Source organism: Eubalaena glacialis, unplaced genomic scaffold (assembly GCF_028564815.1).
Source record: "Eubalaena glacialis isolate mEubGla1 unplaced genomic scaffold, mEubGla1.1.hap2.+ XY H_12, whole genome shotgun sequence".
In the NCBI taxonomy this organism is placed as follows: Eukaryota; Metazoa; Chordata; class Mammalia; order Artiodactyla; family Balaenidae; genus Eubalaena; species Eubalaena glacialis.
The window spans coordinates 46,550-60,626 of NW_026871153.1; the positions used below are offsets into that span (position 1 = coordinate 46,550).

General features: G+C 48.0%; 1 protein-coding gene across 3 annotated transcripts in view; it reads left to right on the plus strand.

Moving 5' to 3' along the window:
* Positions 1–217: 217 nt before the first annotated feature.
* Positions 218–14,077, plus strand: part of LOC133082962 (F-box-like/WD repeat-containing protein TBL1X) — a 223,350-nt gene continuing 209,490 nt past the window's right edge. For 2 of the 3 annotated variants that reach the window (XM_061179636.1, XM_061179635.1), the window contains exon 1: positions 218–332. The gene's annotated coding sequence lies outside the window, so the exon portion shown is untranslated. The remainder of the gene's footprint in view (positions 333–14,077) is intronic. The other variant, XM_061179637.1, reaches the window with a different exon arrangement.

Consider the following 14,077-nt stretch of genomic DNA (forward strand, 5'->3'; position numbering starts at 1 on the left):
CCCAGCCCCCCCCCCCCCACTCCCCACCCCCCCGCACTCTCTGCGCTCGGGAGCGAGGTGCCGCCAGCGCCCCCGCCCCGCCGCTGCCGCCGCCGCCGCCGCCGCCGCCGCAGCCGCAGCGCCCTCGGCCGCCATTCGGCATCCGAAACTTTCCAGCGCCCGCGCCTCTCGGGGACTCGGCTGCGGCGGGGCGGGGGCGGCCCGGGGGCGGCGCGCGGCTGCTCCGGGCGCCGGGCCCTCCTCGGCCGCGGCACGGCCCGGGCTCGGCGACGGCCGGCCAGAGGGAGGTTCGGGGCGGCGGCGCCGCCGCAAGTTGCGCTGCTCGCGGCGAGGTGAGTGCGCGGGGCTCGGCCGGCCGGCCGGGCGCGGGGTGGGGCGGGGGGGGCGCCAACTTGTCCCGCGTGGGGGCCGGCGGTTCCCTGCCTCCGGGGTCAGGCCGGCGGCCCGGGGCGCCCGCACGCTCCGCCCGCCTCCGGGGCTCTGGAGGGGCAGGTCCCCAAGTGTCTCCCGGGCTTGGGCTGGGGTGCGGCGCGCTCCTTGCAGGCTGCAGAATACCCCGTTTTGGCTGCTCCCCAAAGTGCCGGCGCGTTGGGGGCGGGCGGAGGCTGGGGGGCTTCTTTGTTTCGGGGAGGGGGAGGTGGCCGGCAAGTTTGGGGAAGCGCTTGATTTGTACCCCGGTGTCCCTTTGTCTGCCCAACCCGGGGTTGGCTGGACGGACCTGCGCCGCCGCGGGAACCCCGTGGGGGGAGGGGAGCCCCATTCATCCCCGGGCGCGGGCCGGCCAGCCCCGGGCCGGCTGGCAGCGCGGCGGCGCGGGCCCTGGGCGCCTCAGTTTCTGAGGTGCAGAAACTGTCAAGGAAGTCGGGAGCTCCCCAGCCCGGGCGAGGAGTGCGGGCTGGGGGCGACTTCGGCGGACGTGGGGCGTCCCTGGTCTGGCCGGGTCTGCGGAGCGCGGCCTGGGGAGGCTGCAGACCTGTTGCTCCCGGGCTGGGGGGAGGGGTGCCCCCAGATTCGCGTCCCGGGCGCTGCTCCCCAGGGGCACCTTGCCCACGGGGGCCGGTGTTCGGAACGGGGTGGGGCGCGCCTTCGGGGGTCACCGGAGGTCGCCGGGTCTGTGACAGTTGGGGGCTGCCAGAGGCCCGCGGGCGCTGGGTTAGGGCCTGCCCTTCACGTGCGCTGTCCGTGCGCGGTGAGGCCCGCGCCGGGGCTCGTTCTTAGCACGGCCTCGCATTCTCCGAGCCCCTCGCTTTGGAAATTCCACAAAGTTAAGAGTCGGAGGTGGGATTTTTTTTTTTTTCTTTCTTTCTTTTCTGTCGCTGATGTTGTAGAGCAGAACTCCAAAAGAAACAGAAACCCATGCCCTATTCCTTGTGCCACGGTTTCTGCTTTGCTTTGTCACATGTGGTTTGACCTGACTGCTGGATGTTTTTTCTCTCCAGGCGCGCCGCCTGGGTCCCTGGATTAACCTGAAAGGGGAGGGGCAGGACTCCAGCCTGGGAGGGGGAGGGGAGCGCCACTCTTCAGTCCTGAACGGTGGCCTCGGTGTAGGAAATTGCCCAGGACGATTTTATGAAAAGTTTACAACTAGTCATTCCTAGGAAAGACGCGATGGGTGGGAGGGGGGCGCGAATGTTGAGTATGGAACAGTTGAGACGTGAAGATGACTCTTTTATGTTAAGGGATGTTAATATCTCAAACGTACGACAGATTTTCGTGGAAAACCCCCAGCTGGATGATGAATCCAGGGATGAAAGTTGAAGTGCATCACTTGACCCACTTATTAAGATACAGCCCCTTAAGGATATTCTAGACCTGAAGGGAACACACACCTGTGGGACGAAAATGGAGACTTCAGGTGTTGATTTGATGTTGTGCACAGCAGGGTGTGTGTCATTGGATCTTCTGAGGTTGGCTCTTCTTGTGCTTCTGTCCAGGGCTTAAGTCACTCCAGGAATTGTCAACACCCCCCCATTTAAATTTCACACCTTGACCCTTAAATCTCCCAAAGCTCACTCCTCCTGAAAGTTTGGGTGTTTAAATGAAGTGTGTGGTGTCCTAGTTGGTCTCGAATCTCACCTTTAACCATGGGAGTCTCAGTTTTCTCATCTGTGTGATGGCATCATGAGTCTACCTGGGTGGGCTGTTAGGAGGGTTTCAGCGCTAGCCAGCAGAAAGGGGAATAGAGCCTGAGTCCAACTCTATCAGGACACTTAACGCTTTGCTAGAAAAGCAGCCTTTGTCCCCGTTTGGCCTGAACTAGTGAAAGGGCCCACCCTGTTGTTGTGCTCTACCGTTGACCTTCAAGTCCTGTAACTTTTCTGAGTGTCGTTTTCTGTATGTGTAAAAATAAAAACGGGAACTGAAATCGTGGTACTCATTGGGTAGTGCAAGGACAGAAAGAGGGAATGTACGTGTAATTTTTTTGAAAACTACAATGCTGCCTGTAAGTTATAGTTGTTACGGTATTGTGCAGGTAGAATAATTTTCCTAATGTTACTCTAATGCCATGCAGTGAGGATTTTACAGGCACTTAATGCCCTGTGTGCAGCAATTATTTCCATTCTGCTTCAGAGGACACTGACTTGCTAATATATGGTGGAGGGAGGATTGTTTGATTCTGAAAGCCCAGCTCTTAAGCTTGGTGTTATTTTACCTTCCTGTGTATACATAGTGTGAATCTTCCCACTTGGAGACAAGCTCGTTAAATTACACACACACACACACACACACACACACACACACACACAATTTCTCTCTTTCTCTCTCTCTCTCTTTCTCTCCCTCTCCCACACAGAAGAACCTACATTGAAATCTGTTTATACACCTAGATGAATCTCAACAGAAATCATGAAATGTCCACCACAGTGGAAAGATTGTTTTCATCTATAGCTTAATTATCCGGTGTGGCAGCCACTAGCCAACATGTGCATATTTAGATTCAAATTAACTAAAATTCAGTAACAATTCTGTTGTTACTAAAATAAACAATTCTGTTCTTTCAGTGCTCAACCCGTAATTCACATACCCAATAGATGTGTGTAGCTAGTGGCCGCCATATTGGGACAGCACAGAACTTGCAGAACGTTCTATTGGAGGGCGATTCTCTATAGTTACTGCAAGTAAGGATTAATAAAGAAGGCAGTAAAGAGAGTTAGTCTACTTTTTGTGGGAGGAGGGGAGAGGCTGTAAGAGTTTGAAATAATTTACTGGTAGACTTTAAAAAAAAAAAGGCAGGCCCATTTCAGCTAGCAGGTGACCTAGGAAAGTGATTTCAGTGAGGTTGACAGCTGTGGTTTTTTAGATTGAGGTGGTTTGGATCACTTTTGAATTAGAAAACCAGAACTCCAAGCTGGAGTCTCTCACTGAGTATTTAACCTTGGACACGGCATTTAGTGTCTTTGTGCCTCAGTTTCCCCATCTGAAAAATGGCATAGCCAGTCCCCATGTTGCCTGCCTTTGAGTGTGTCGTGGCGAACATCTCTTGGGATGGTGGGGAGCCCAAGGTGTCACCGTCAGTGAAGCCCCTCGTAGGTGATTTAGAGGCCTTAGGTGATTTAGAGGCCTTATCTGATATGTTTAAAGCGTTGTTCGCCATGGGCTACCTACCCGTCCCTCCAAGTTTATGTCTTAAGTTTTAAGGTTTAATTTCTTGAGGGTAAAATCTTCTCTTATTAAAAGGCTGATCAGGAATCCTTCCAACAAACTGAGGCTTAACAATAGTCAAAGTATTTTTAAAAAGTGGCTGAGTGTTGGCCGTTTCCTGTATACTGGTCCCTGAGTCAGGATGTTATTTTTATTACTTAGTTGGTGTGTTCTTTGCATAGTCTTTTGCATTTTTTTATAGCAACGTATTAGAAATTTTATTTGTGGTTGGGGGGAAAAACCCAGTTTTGCATCTGTGAGAGAGGTGACTTCCCAGATTCCCCTCTGCCATTTGTCCTCACTCTTGCTTTCTCTCAGGACTGCTGTGACCTGTCAAGCTTTTGAGACACCTGGGATATCCATGATTCTCTTCCAGAGGTGGGCAATGGGTTCCTGCAGAGGGAAGCCAGACCCACAAGAGCCATCTCACGTAGGTCCTGAGTGTCAGGAATTCAGACCGTTCATCAGTTACCTATTGGGAGGGAGGACCCCACACCCCAACCCTGAGGCTGCCCCCTCTTTGAGCTTTCCGCCAGGTGTCTGGGTCTTGGGTATTGCGAGGCCTGACCTGGGCCAGAGGACAAGCACGATCACTCTGCCCTGTGAGGCAAGACTGTCCCAGGTGTGGTGTCCCCGGCTACCTTGCATTTGCCTCCTTTTTCTCCCTTAAAAAAGAATAGTACGTGACTTCTAATAAGTTGTTAATCTTTCACCACCCAAGACATTTAAAAAATAGTTTCAATCAGGAAGCAAGACTAAAGTCATTTTGTAAACTTTTTTTTTTTTTTTAAGTTGGAAAGATAAACTTTTTTTTTTTCCATACCTATTTTTAGCGTGAAGGAAGTAACTGGCCTCTTGAGTGGAGACTGGATGTGAGTTTCTCCCTCGGGTCTTGCCCTCCTTGGCCTTCCCTCCTGTCCATCCTTTGCATGGGGCTCGACCAACTGGATGGCCCTGGCCACGTGACCAGAGGGAGACCCAGCAACCAAAATAAACGCTGGATGTGGGAAGGGACAAACAGTCAACATGTTTGTAGAGGAAAAGAGAGCCTGCTCTGAGAAAATGAGTTTAAAACCTCAGGGAAAAAACTCAGTCATTAAGGAATGTGCTCCCTGGGAACTTGGCCATGGAGGTGGCCGCGTCCTGCAAAGCCCTTCTGTGCATTATCGCCGTCATCAAATATTTATTGAGAATCCGCTGCCTGATTGAAGATTGCAGATGTGAACTGGAAGCCACTGAAAAGTTAAATTGGAGCAAATTTAAACTTGGAAACAGAGAAGAGAGTATTTTCTTCTGATGGAGGAAGTTGGGTACCATTTCCATGGCTTTGGTTTGTTCTTGGTAGTTGGGAAGGAAGAGGTGGAGATGGAGCGTGACTCGCAGGTTCAAGAGAAAGGGAAGTCGTAGAGACGAAGGTAGCGGAGATGGTGGTTTACTGGAACCGTGTTTTCAGCGTTGGACTCTAGAAGCTTGTGGTCAGCCCATGGTTCTCAGGGCAGTTTTGTCCCCTACCGTCAAGCAGCTTTTGGCAATGTCTGGAGACGTGTGGTTGTCACAAGTTGGGGGAGGGGGACGGTGATGCTCCTGGCATCCGGGGGGGCGGGGGGGGGTCCGTGGATGCTGCGTAACATCCCACAGTGCACGGGACGGACCCACCCCAGAGAGCGACCCGGCGCTTAATGCCCGTGATGCCAGGGTGGAGACACCAGCCCTGAGTTCTGCTGTCAACCGTGCAGTCCTGTCTTGAGCAAGGTCCACGGGCAGGTGGATGTCAAGATAGGTATCCGGCGCTGTGGTTCTCACGGCTCCCGTAGGCCATTTTGGGATACATTAGGAAGTAAATGAGAAGGGAAAGGAGGAGGAGGTGGGAAGCGGATGGCGGGAGCGGCGCAAGGCCAGGAGGGGTTGGGGGCGGGGGGCGGCTGCGAGTCGCCTGAGCTCTGTCTCAACTCGAGTATTTTAGAGCCCCCGATGCCAGCGCGCCTGCGTGGCTCCTTCCTGCTGGTTTTGCTGATGTCATTGCAGATTTACCGGGTCTCACTTTTGGTCGGCTTCTTGGGACTTGGGTATTTATCAGGGGAACACCCGGTACCTGTCTACTGTTTTCGGACCCTTTCTGTGCCCAGCGAGATGTCGGTTAACCTGGACTTGGGGTAACCTCCACCGCCGTGCTTGGGAGGGCGGGGACACATCAGTGTGGGAGGTGTTTGCCGCCTGCAGGACTCTGGATGCTGTTTCAGGCCCTGTCCTCTCCTGTGAATAGTTGATTTGTGAACGGCTGGGGGCAGCTGGGTGCGGACCTGCAGTGGGGCCCTCTCCCACGGATGGGCACTGCTGGCACCTGGAGTCTGGTCCTCCTGAGCCAGCCCGTGGCCCCGTGGCCTGTGACCCCCCCCCCCCCCGAGGAACGCCAAGCCCAGCCTGGTTGGGGGCCCTGTGGGCTCCTGGTGGTCGTGGGGTCGGGGACGCGGCTCTGAGGGAAACTTGGTCTGCAGCCAGCTCACCATGCACTGACCGCCTCTGGGCACATGTTACCTTCTCTAGCTTTAGTTTTCTTCTTGAGCGAGAAAGAAAATAAAATCTGTTTCTCAGGCTTGTATTAACAGAAGGAGGATTATTATTATGCTTGGAGCCCAGTGTCCTTAGGTTTTCCTCTACTCTGAAGTTGGGAATTGGTGTGGAAATATCCAATAATGACAATAATAATGTATCTTTTTTAGTTACGGTGGTCTCCATCAATTGCTTGCTTGCTTTTCTTAAGTTAAATTTCAGGGCTGGCATATGCACACACACACACACACGTGCTATATACAGACACATGTGTATTCTCTATATTTCCTAAATTTACTATATGATAAATTATGAATTTCAGCATGCTTAAATTTCTGTAACCACCACCATCATCAGGATACCAAACAGCTGAATTCCGTCGCCCCAAAGGTGTCCATGGTGCTTTCTCTCCATACTCCCCACTCCCTCAGCCCCTAACCCGGAGCACCTGCCGATCAGCTCTGCTCTCCTGGTCTTGGTAACCACATTTTAACTCAGGATGAAATGCCTAACAGTGAATCTCTCCACTTTTCGAGCACCTTCCTTGACTCTTGAATTTTATACTGTAGCACACTTGGGCCCATGTGTTTTTGTCAGAATGATTTTGCACTGTGGATATTTTGCACTGTGGATATCAAAAGCAAGGAACTTAGAGCTTCTTAATACTTGTAAGAAATCATAGTGAAAAAATATCAGGTATCTTGTTGGAGCTGCCTATAGGATTTGCACATTTCCTATGCCAGTTGATCCTTGCTGCCAAATCAGTTGAGATGGGACATTTTTGGATGCACTTTCAGAGACTGTTTCTGGAGCAGTACTATGTAAAATGTATCAGTAGGTTAGACTCACGTCTTTAGTTTCAAAAACAGGACACACATTAAGAGGTGTGGTTTTCCCAGTGGGTTGATAACGTGACCAAAAAGTACACTAAAAATATCCAGTTGTGTTTGCATTAGTTTGTTGTAGAAATAAATTCCTGCGTCTGTGTTTCTATGTGGTTGTTAACCTGAATTTTACCTTGGGTCGTAATTTCACTATTTGTGATCAAGTAAGGAATATCATGTTTTCTAGAGAATCCTTCGCCTGGCGTTTTGGTCACTTGTGTCCTGCCTTGGGTTGCCTGCCTGCTTGTGTGAAGTTGTTGAACCTGTGTGTGTCCTCACGTGTAGAGTGAAAGGCTTGATGAGCTGATCTTGCGGCCTCTCCTACCCTGTGTTTGCGGATTGTAATGTGGAAAAGGCCCACGTTAAATGTTGTGTAGGCTCTTTTTTTTTTTTTTTTTAACACTTTTGTAGGTTAAGGATTATGGTGGTTTTATATTAACTAGCAGTTTGGGTAAACTATGTTCCATGCTTTAACTGTCGTTTTACCCATGATTGAAATAAATAATATTCAACTTAACATTGCTTAGTTGCGTGTTTTACTGTAAAAAAAACCCCCAGCAATTCAGAAGACACTTTGGGCTGTGGGGTGCCTCTGAATAACTCCTACGTGTGTTGTAGTTTCCCAGTCTCAGGAGACCCTGTAAAATAAGCACAAACAATGCTCACGGCAAAATTCATAGTGTTTATTCTTGAAGAGAGTGTCTCTGCCTTGAATTCCTGTCATTTTTTCCTATCGTGGTGGATGGAGCTGGAATACTGAAAAGAAAACATGAGAGTTTTCTTTGCTTACTTCCCTTGAGCCTGGAACCCAGAATATGACCCCAGATAGCCAGCCCGGAGCACTTTCCTTTCTGGAACACTTACCGCCAACCCCCAGGGAGAATACAGAGGCAGGAGGAGGTGAGGACTCTCCCCGCCCCCCCGCCGGCGTGATGATCACCTTCTCTCTCTCCAAGATGTTGAAGACTTTCCTCATGTCTACTGCAACCTGGACACCCAACCTCATCCATGTTGGAGCAAGGCTAGAGGGACACTGTCCGCTTCTTGGGAGAGCTTGACTCATAACTATTATAGACTTGCCCGTTGTCATTGGGCTTTAGAGTGTGTGTGAACATCCGGTGTCGAATTTGCAAACACTCCTGCTTGTTTAAACTTTCCGATAGATGGAAATTTGGGCAAAAGAAGCTTACTGTATGTGATGCCATTTTATTTCTTAAATCAGTAATAACAAATACTTTAATATGGTAAGACCACGTAAGTCATGATTGGGAACTGGAGAAAATTCTGTGTAACTGAGCAATGCTTTTTGTTTCTAGTGCGTTGGGGTGATTTTTAGCCTTAGCCGGGTCAGCTCTACCCGTCGAGGTACCCGTGTTATCTTGACATGCGTTTGAAGATGAGAAATGAGAAAGTGGAGTTGGAGGGATGTTACCCCGTTCATATGATGCAGACATCTGTAGCACTGGTATGCAAACATAATTCTCAGCACCTATAAAGTCCCAGGTGGTTGCCGAGTTTTAGGCTGTATTTAGAAAAGCAACTGAGCAGAGAATTGATGTCTCTACCATTTGATTCATTTGGGAGACAGAATAAACTTGGGTCTTTGCCTTAGGTTCTTTTCCCAGCAGAATCTTATCAGGCATTTTAATCCCTTGAAACTTGAATGCCAACTCTGTGTTGGTAAAGACTCAAGTATTCACAGTTATCAACGTAAGAACAACGGTTGCCAGTCCCTGACGGTCACAGGTCAGTCTTGGGAGACACGCTTTGGTTTAACTCCTAATTTGATTATGAAAAAATATCACATTAGGTTTGTATTTCTAAGATGCATGATGATTCTGTGCCAGTTTCAACAATTTCCAGAGATCTGTAGCGTAATTCTTCAAAAAGCCTTGCCAGGAGGAACAGCGTTGGAGGGGCACCCAGCTCAGAAGTTGGTGAAAATAAGAAGTAATGATCTCCTGTGTCCAGTGCATGACAGAAATTGTTGTAGACCAGATGAGAACAAGGGGAGAGGCCTGTGGAAATTAGACTTGCCTGATAAATTTCATGGGCCTCCTAGTACATTTCGTTGAAACCAATAGTCTCCATGTTTAGTTGGGGCAGAGGGTGACAGAAATGCCTTGTCTCAGGTTTTAATTCACAAAGTGGGCTCCCAAGTGGACTGCATATCCTCTGGCAGTGACAATGAGATTTACTGGAGTGCAGGAAGAAACTTAAGTTCTCTGTTTATGTATTTTTATTTAATAGTTACAAAATGCCTATCTGTGGTCTATGAAAAATGCATATAATGTTCGTTGAGTGTTATTTCTAGTTAATACGTTACATGAGTTGGAGTTAGTGCTTAAAAGGTTTTCACTGAGAGGGATATGCAATGAAAAAGCATCTAGAGATCACTGATGGGGTCCCCAGAGGTGATGAGGGGCTGATATTGAAGTCCCTGAATAAAGTGGGACACAGATGTATTCCCCTTTTTCCCTCTGGCTTCACCTGCCACGATGTGTGTGTGTGTGTGTGTGTGTGTGTGTGTGTGTATACACACACATGTGTTGTGACTGAGATCTGCCGGCTTAAAGATTGGACATCCCTCCAGAGGCACAGCTATTAATGATGTGATTTGGGGAAGAAAGAACAGCGTTGACAGGGTACTGTGCACGTTTTGGATCTACAGGATTGTGCGTGTTTTTAAAGCTGAAAAAATATTTGTGTTTCAGAACCAGATGACAATATCCCAGTTGCAGGTGCACGAGGAAACTTTGGAACAATGCTGTGCTTTTTAAGCATTTCATGACGCCGCAGTGTTTTCATAATCACTTAATTCTGTTTATAAATCAGCTGCTTTCATTGACGGATGCCCTCAGGGCTCCCAAGAACCAGGCTTTTTGTCGAATATGTGATTCAAACTTTAAAAGATGTGAGATAGCGCTGGAACTGGGTTGTGATAAAAGTCTCTGGGTGCCTTCAGTCTGGCTGTTTATTTGTTGTTGTTTTTTTCCAGAAACATATTTCATCCATCATGGTTGTTATTAAATCTTTTATTTTTTTATTTTTTGCATTTCACATTAGAGGCTTTTTAAAAGAGAAAACTGTCATTTTGGCTGATGCTGTATTACTGGTGTTACAGAGAGTAAATAAATACAAAAGTTATATTCACAACCCAGACCACATTGTGGGCTGTGGAGGTGAGACATAGGACTCACCTCCAAACTTCAGGTCTTGGCTGAGGTCGTTTGCTGAGAATGGCTGAAGCTTTGGTTTTCATGACACTAAATGTCGACCGCAAGTAGTTCCAGGTTTCCACAGCAGCGTTTTTGTTTGTTTAATTTGAAATGATTGATACGTTAGCTTCGGTTTTGGTGTTTGTGCCTGTTTTTCCCTTTGTGGATACTGAGTTTGCAGCGTAGCTTTGTTTGTAAAGGGAAGCAGAGACCTGCACTGTGCATGCAGACGCCTGCAGCTAACCATGGTCTTGTTCTCCGTACCGTCGGGGCACCAGGACCACACGTCATTTCACGCTCGTCAGGATCCACGTGGACGTTCATTTGTCCTTTGGTAAACTGATATATTTATCCCCCTACTTAAAAAAAAAAAAGATTGCTTCTCTTTACAGTAATATTTAGAAGGCACCTACTGTGAAGAGAGGAGAAGCAGGAAGTAGAATTTTTTTTTTTTTTGTCTGCACCACGTGGCCTGCGGGATCTTAGTTCCCCCACCAGGGATCGAACCCAGGCCCTCCAGGCCCTCGGCAGTGAAAGCACGGAGTTCCAACCACTGGACAGCCAGGGAATTCCCAGGAAGTAGAATTTTTGACATCTACATTGTGCACCTTTGTCTCTGCTCTCCAGAGATCAGGACATTTAAGCTCCTGTAACAAATTTAGTTTTAATGAAAGTCTTTGGGAATGTCCTTTATCTGCCCCGTGCCTGCCCATCTAAGAGGAGGGAGAAATTACACAAAGTATTTTGCTTTTAGCCGGTTTCCTTGAGCCTTGTCCAAGTCCTGACTTCTTATTGCCAGCAGGTCAGCTAGACACTGGTCAATCGCTTCAGCTCTGGACAGGAATCTTTTTCTGTCTTTGTTGTTGATAATTTTCTAATAATTATTCACTTGATTATTTGCCGGCCAAATTACCCTAAATAATATTCAGAGATGTATCAGAGAATAGCCCCATCCTGAGACTGTTCGCAGAAGTGGGCACAAAATTTGATTTTATTTCCTAAATGCATACCTCAGGTACTCATGAAGTGCAGAGATCTGTGTACACTCTCTGGGAATTAGAGGCACAGGTGTACAGAGCAGGAATGTACAGAGGCACAGGTGTACAGAGCAGGAATGTACAGAGGCACAGGTGTACAGAGCAGGGGAAGAGTAGCACCAAATGGTTGACTCAGCGGGACATGAAATCTCCAGGTATGCTAACCTTTGAGGGAAGATCTAAAAACAAATGAGTTTGTGGCGTTGTGAATTACCATTCACGTAATTTCTGTCAAGGAAGGCCGTTACTTCTTCTTGGGAAGCTTGGGTTATTAAAATTAGCTATCTTCATTTTCCCACAAAAATAAAAATCAATTGTAGTTCAGATAATTGTATGTGGGGCTTTACAACTGGAAATTTGAAGTTAGCAAAATTATACACCCCTGGTTAATTACATGAGTATACTCAAACTAAATATAGGATAAGATTAGCTCATGGAAATAGTTCCTTTTTCTCTCAGTAGGTACAGCTCCTGTTCGCCCAATAGTTAATAGTTTTTAATTCCATTATGTAATTTTTTGATCATCCTGTGTTTCCAGAAAAGTTAACTGAATAAAACCAGAGACTGTATGTTTTCACTATTTCCCAGTTCATATTTAAACATGAAATGGTGCACAGAATAAGCTGTCCTTTGTGAATTTTAATTTTCTCAGCTCCTGGCACAATAGAGGGGTAAGCTGGGGTCCCATTTTTCTGCGTGGCTTTTGCTTTAAGGGAAGTTTGGGTTTGGTTCATAGTTTGCTGTCTAAGAGTATGTTCAACCTTCTTGAATTACCTGTCGTGTTTGCTTTTCCATTGAATGTTCTGTATTTGGACAAGAAATGTATTTTTCTGTATGGGTTTCTGATGGCCCAGATGTTCATCAGAGTAGAATTTCTCTCTCTTCACACTGCTGCCATTGGGCAGTTTGGTTGTTCTATAGTTCCTAGTATTGAGTTGGACACACTGTAGATTCAGGTTGGGCTGTCATTCCTTTTGCAAGCTGTGTGATACTTTGTTTTATTTGGGTTTGCCATAGATGTTTGCTTTGCCTTGGGAAGGCTGTAGATGGCCACTTGCGGTGATTAATTTCACGAAGATCTCTAAATCCCATTTAAGGTCTAGTTGATTTTCAGGAACAGTGTTACTGAGGTATAAATTACATACCATAAAAAGCACCCGTTTCAAGTGTACAGTTTCAGTGATTTTTAGTCAGTTTACCGAGTGATGCAGTCATCGGTCATCATCCAGGTTTCAAACATTTTCATTCCCCAATAAGATCACTCACGTCTTCAGGAATGTCAAGTCATCCATTCCTGCTCCCCCTGCCAGCCCCAGGCAACCACTAATCTCCTTTCTGTCTCTGTAGATTTCCCTTTGCTCAGAACCCCACGGTGAGAGGTGATTTAGTGAACCTTCCCCGCCCCCTCTCCAGGAGAGGGATACGTGGGGAGAGTGCAGGACGGGACGAGGAGCCTTGGTTTCCTCCCTGTAAAATCAGGATAGTGATGGGTTGGTTGCAAGCTTTCAAGGTGGAGCCATGCGGGAAGTAAGTAGCTCTGTAAAAAGACAAAAACATTTACGTTTAGGGACTTCCCTGGCAGTTCAGTAGTTAAGACTCTGCGCTTCCACTGCAGGGGGCACAGGTTTGATCCCTGGTCGGTGAACTAAGATCCCGCATGCCCTTGCGGCACGCACGGCCAAAAAAAAGAGAGAAACGTTTACTTGTAGTCAGCAAACTGTGAATCTAGAGGAATGCATCATATATTTAGGGTCGTGTTAATCATGAAGAATCGTGCATAAAGGGCTGCATTGGACAGGTGAGGAGTCTGGAAAAGGAACTGCGTTTGCAGTGATGGGCTCAGTTCCTGGAGAACCCAGGACACAGCCATAGGGCAGTCAACCCTCCATGCCCCTGCTGCCTCCTTGAAATCCCGTCCTGTTTCTTTCATGGCATTGGATGTTAGACTTTGACGGAAGTTCCATCTTGGTCGGGAAATACCTTAGCTCAGTGGTCCTCCACCAAGGGCAGTTTTGCTCCCAAGGGACACTGGATGATGCCTGGGGGCCTTTCTGGTTGTTACCAATGGGGAAGGGGTGTCACTGGCATCTAGTGGATAGAGGTCAGGGGTGCTGCCCGGCATCCTGTAATGCAGGGGATGAGGCCCCGAGGCCCACAAAGAATTACTCAGCCCAAGAGGTCCTTAGTGCCGAGGTCAAGTACCCTGCCTTAGAAGCTTGAATCTCGTGGTTAAAGGCTTAGTAAAGTTGAAGGACTGAAACCCCCATCAGACTTACAAAAGAAGTTCAGAAATCTTTCCGTCCTCATGCATTCCAGGGAAATATGGATCTTTTTCTAAAGCAAAGGACAAGCAAGGTTTTGGGAGCTAACTTTAGAGGGAAAAGAAATTCCTTTAGAAGTATTCATTTACAAATAAACAGCGAAATTACACGAGACGTCTGGGGCCACCCCTTGGCTTTGATCTGGAAATCACACTTCATCCTTATTATCTCTTCCCCAAGAACTGAGAAAGGAGGACGAAAGATCCTCAGCCTGAGTAGAGACTACACATGATGACTATGCTGGAAGGGAGTGGCTGCTGTGAGCCCAGCCTTTCAGTGCATCTGCTTACGGCCCTCGGCCCTCCGGGGTGTTGGTTTCTCTTGGTTTCTATAGGGTTTTCAGTTGCTTCCCGGAGTGCGCAGGGTGTCATAATAGCCAGGCCTCCACCCCTTGTTTTCTTCGTCTGGTCAACCTTTGAGCCCCC